Source organism: Microcaecilia unicolor, chromosome 1 (genome assembly GCF_901765095.1).
Source record: "Microcaecilia unicolor chromosome 1, aMicUni1.1, whole genome shotgun sequence".
NCBI lineage: Eukaryota > Metazoa > Chordata > Amphibia > Gymnophiona > Siphonopidae > Microcaecilia > Microcaecilia unicolor.
This window is the reverse complement of record NC_044031.1, coordinates 134,804,693-134,810,161: the sequence shown is the minus strand read 5'-3', so window position 1 is coordinate 134,810,161 and position 5,469 is coordinate 134,804,693.

Sequence of the window (5,469 nt, the reverse complement as noted above, 5' to 3'; positions counted from 1 at the left end):
TTGTGAGATAGAGAACTTGTGCTACAGCTTCAACATAACAGTATAATAACAGCAGTTTAGAAATCAGCTGTAAGTATGTAGGAATGGGAGGTGCAGATGTTGAGGTGTGCCGAAGTCTGGGAGCCTCCTTACTGGTTTGTTTTGGGGAGTTTTCAGGTGCATAAACATATGCACCACTTACGCACATCACAGGCATCAATAATTGATGGTTATGTGCAAATGTGCACTAGGCACTATTCTATAAAGTAGCGCCCAAGTGCTACACAGTGGAACTGCAAAGGGGTGTATATGAAGGTAGGGCATGGGCAGGCATTGGTCATGTCTTCAAGTATCGTGTGGAACTTATAGAATAATATCAGTTAAGCACGTTACTTGGCGGATGTACAGTAGGCGCACCCGTCTACCCCTGCCATTGACATGATGTAAATGATCATACCTACACTGAGGCGAGTTCATACTGACTTATGCTAGTATTCTGTAATGGAAGCATGGTGCACAGATATCGTTATAGAATTGGTGTCCAGCACATGGCGTCGGCACACCGAACTGGAGATGCCAGTTTATGGAATTGCCTCCCTACTAGATGTGTGTGTTTATGTGATGATAATGTGCTATGTTATCACCAGAAAAGGGAGCAATGTAGTGTGCCTGGCAGATAGACTTCATCAGCCTTTTGTGTTGCTTTCTCCAGTCTGCTTTCAATAGTATATGTTATTCCCACAGCTTTGTCAGATGCAACTATCACGAACACAAACATAACAAGAATCAAAATGGAACAAGATGAGTTCTGTCATCATTTTCTACTCATGCTTTAGCCAAACTGAGGCTATTATATCAAGTTAGGATATGACCTTGAATTAGGTTCCTCTTATTGTGCATACTTTTTTCAAAATCACAATCATCTTCTTTAATTTAGCTGTGGTTTGTTTCCCAGAATATTATAGAGAATAGGTAATGTATTTCATTTAATTAGACCTTCCAGCAATACATTATTCTGTACAGCACGGCAGTGAGTGTTGTAGCTAGGGGAAATTATTTTGAAGTGTTTAAAATAATTTCCCCTAGCTACAACACTCACTTAAGATATAAAAACACTTACTTAAGATATAAAAAAACATGGAATAGGAGCAATTACACAACTGTTAACTCTCTGTGAACTACTAGAGACTGAATTGAATTTCATGTGGAGGGGCATTTTCAAAAGTAATGTCTAAATCAGAATTTGGATGTTTTACAAAGACATCCAAATTCCGAACAGGAAAGAAGGTAATTTTCAAAAAAGATGGACGTCTATCTTTTGTGTTCGAAAATACTATGGACGTCTTGTGATTTGGACCTTCTTTTTTTGGTCCATTTTTGAACAAAAGACATTCAAATGCAAGACATCCAAAACAGAGGAGGAGTGGCTTAATGATTAGTGCGGCAGGCTTTGATCCTGGCAACATGGGTTTAATTCTCACTGCTGCTCCTTGTGACTTTGGGCAAGTCAAATGCATAAGTGGCATTTTTGGATATGACCTCCAAGTCTGAATTTGTACATTTTTTGTAAAACGTCCAAAATCAGAAAAGGAAAGGTCATTTTCTACAAAAAAGTCTATCTTTTCCTTTTGAAAGTGCTGTTTGGAAAAATGTTTTGTGATTTGGGGGAGTAAGGAGAGGTGATCCCCGAGTCCCTCCAGTAGTCATCTTGTTATTTGGGGCACCTCTTGTGTGGAGGGGGCACCTCTTGTGTGGAGTAGAGGAGTAGCCTAGTGGTTAGTGCCGCAGACTTTGATTCTGGGGAAATGGTTTCAATTCACACTACAGCCATTCACTATAAAAACAGGTCTAGCTCAAAATGTCTAAGTTTTAGTCTTGGACATCTTTATTTTGTTCCATTATGGCTGAAAGACATCCATGTCTTAGGAACACCCAAGTTCCGCCTTGAACGCCCCTGGCATGCCCCCTTAAGATTTGGACGTCCTTCTGATGGACTTCAGAGAAAGACGTCCAAAAAGAGGTTTTGATAATACTGATTTGGACATTTCTGTGAGATAAACGTCCAAATGCTGACTGATGTCACTTTTTGGACGTCTATCTCTTTTGAAAATGAGCTTGATAGTCACACTAAAACATTATCAAATATCATCTTTTTCTAAGCAGATGATTTTCTTAACCCTCCTACTCTCTCACCCCCACCAAAACAGTAGTCCCGGTATCCAGCTGTGATTAAAGGAGGGTAGTTGCAGTATTTGTCCACTTTAATAAATAGATATTTAAAAATAATAATACCTCTTTTATTGGGCTAAAATATATTTTTTTACTAGCTTTCAAAACCCAGACCTTCTTCCTCAGGTCAGGACAGTGTAAACAAAAGATGACAATGAGGGGCATAATAGAACGGTGCCGGACATCTATATGGCCGGCCATCTTTGGGGCCGGCTCAGCAAAGGGGCGGTGCCAACTGTATTATCGAAAAAGATGGCTGGCCATCTTTCGTTTAGATAATACGGTTGGGGCCGGCTAAATCTCAACATTTAGGTCAAATGTTGAGACTGCCGGGTTTAGAGATGGTTGGCTTTAAAAAAGTGGAAAAAAAAAAATCCAAATGCTTGTCAGGGATGTCCTTTTTTTTTTTTTTTTTAGTGAAAGGACATCCCTGACATGCACTTTTTTGGACAGCCACCTCTGGATTACAAGACTGGTGCTCTAACCACTCAGCCACAGCTCCACCTACTTGGATGTCCCTCCCTTTTGATTATGCCCCTTCAGGTCTCTCTCAGCCAATCACAGACAGGGGTCTCTCTCAGCCACTCATAGACAGCTAAATGCGCTGTGATTGGCTGAGAGAGACCCCTGTTTGTGATTGGCTGAGAGAGACCTGAAGGGGCATAATTAAAAGGGAGGAATAGCCAAGTAAGTGGAGCTGTGGCCAAGTGGTTAGAGTACTGGCACTCCAAATCCTGAGGTGGCCAGTTCAAATCCCACTGGTACTACTGAAAAAGCTGAGCAAAAATAGTTTTGATTTAGGACGTCTCTGATGAGCACTTGGATTTTGGGGGGTGGAGGTGGGAGGGGATTGGTGACCACTGGGGGAGTAAGGGGAGGTCATCCCCAATTCCCTCAGATGGTCAGTTGGGGCTCCTTTCTGACATTTGGTCATGAAAAAAAAGGGACCAAGTAAAGCCGGCAAAATACTTGTCAAGCCTGGCTTTTTTTTTCCATTATCGGGCGGAGCCGGCCATCTCGTGAGCACGCCCCCGCCCCGCCTTCACTACCCTACTGACACGCCCCCTTGAAATTTCACCGGCTCTGCAACGGAAAGCAGTTGAAGCCGGCCAAAATCGGCTTTCGATTATACCGATTTGGCCGGTTTCAGGAGATTGCCGGCCATCTTCCGATTTGTGTCGGAAGATGGCCGGTGATCACTTTCGAAAATGAGCTAGAATGTCAATATCAAAGATGGGAAAAGATGTTGGGGGGGGGGGGGGGGGGGGATAGGGCAGAAGGTGATAAAGCAGTATAATTTTATGGTGTATAATGTGATAGGAGGCCAAGAACTTCAGGTCATATGTTGTCATTTTAACTTCAAAAGTCTTATATTCCTGGATTGTTTTAAAATTCCATCAGTATTCTCACCATAAGATCACTTATGCAGTGCCTGGTCCCAAAAATTGCTCACACATAGAAGTGTCATCTGGGTTTGTGTTCTGGTGTCTGATGTAGTGCCAGTTTAAATCCATCACTTCAACATAGCACCTTTCTTCACATTTTCTGTTTTGAATGACATATAGTCTAAAGGAATAACAGTCATCAGGATCAGGATCAAGTGGCTGATTTAAAAGTTTAAGTATATGCTTTTGTTCCTAGTCATGCATCCGAAGGTTATATAATCCTTTCAAAAAAAGCCAGTTAATCATTTAACTTATTAGTGGAATATAACCACAGAGGAATGGTATGGTCACATTTTCAATATGGTAATACTAGGGCCTAGCTAAGGAACAGGTAATTTTGAGTTAGTTTTCACTGGACCAAACTTGGTTTCCTTTTGCCATCACCATCTGGCTGGAAGATGGACTGGGCACTTTTAAATGTTTAGAAATCATAGCCATAAATATAGACAGTTATTTAAATATTATGACATGCATACATCAGAACAGGCATCTGTACACACATTGCAAACGTAAACAAAATCTTCTACAGAGTACACCCAAAACTTAATTTTTATTTTCTCATTTCCATCTTCCAAAATTCCAGACCACAGATGTACAGATCAGCAGGATCCAAAGCAGTCCAAAACAAGTGAAAAACAACACAGTTTATACCTAACTGATCCAAAACAAACCAGTGAGGTAAGTCCCAGGAGGATAAATAAGACACTTTATTGCAAAAGGTAAAAACGACCCAATAAAGTATCTTATTTATCCTCCTGGGACTTAGCTCACTGGTTTGTTTTGTTTCTCAAGGTTTCGTGAGGTCTTTCTCCTCCTCTTGTTTTGTTTACCTAATTGATCCACCACCCTTAGAATTCACCTTTGGGTTTAGAAAGCAAAACCATGTGAATTTAAGGACTGGATAAACGTATTAAAGCAAAGTTTAAAGCAATATGTAATACTTGGTAGCAATACTGAAACAGTGATAGAATATTCATAGGAAGCAGCCTTAGCCAACAGATTTATTTTCCACTGAACATAATTAACTTTGTATGAATTTGGCGGCTAATAGTGTGCTGAACTGGACAATTTTAGGACATTTTTACTGACTGGATTTCTGCATGCAGGTAGCTGTGCCCTCATTATTCAATGTCTTTTAAATAGTAGTAATAAAAAATATTGCGTGTTTTATAATATACCACTGCAATCCACAGCACAAAAGACACAAGTTCCCACATGCCATCTTTTTCTTTTGATCTAGGCACAGGAAAAAAAAGATTTTAAATGCTTCCAGTTTTCAACCTAATTCTCGTTTGATATGGGATATAAATAAGTAAATAAATAAATGGATAGAAACTCTGAATGTTGAGCACCTGATTCTTATTATAAGATGTCTGTTTTAGTGGCCCTTTACCAGTAGAAAAAAAAATCTGTGCACGAATATAACACCTGCTACGGTGTCCCTATAACCAACCCCTCCAACTGAAACGCACTGATTACGATTTATAATTACTATTCTACCTATGAAAAGTTATTCCGTTATTATACTTCCTCTGCGTACATCCTTATGCAGCAGAAGATGTAATGTATGAAAATATAAGTGAGATTAAATAAAAATACTACCAACAATAAAGAACGACAACGTGGATGCAGCAGCTCAAAGGTTTGTTTGCTTTGTTTTGAGTGTGAAGGGATGACGGCTGCGCGGGGAAGGGGAAATAGAGATTAACCCAAGTGGCTTCAGCGTTTTGACGTCATGCTGCCTCGTTTTCATCTAACCTCCCTGCCCTGAACACTTCACGGCCTTAGGCAGACGCTACGTGCTTGACCTCCGCCC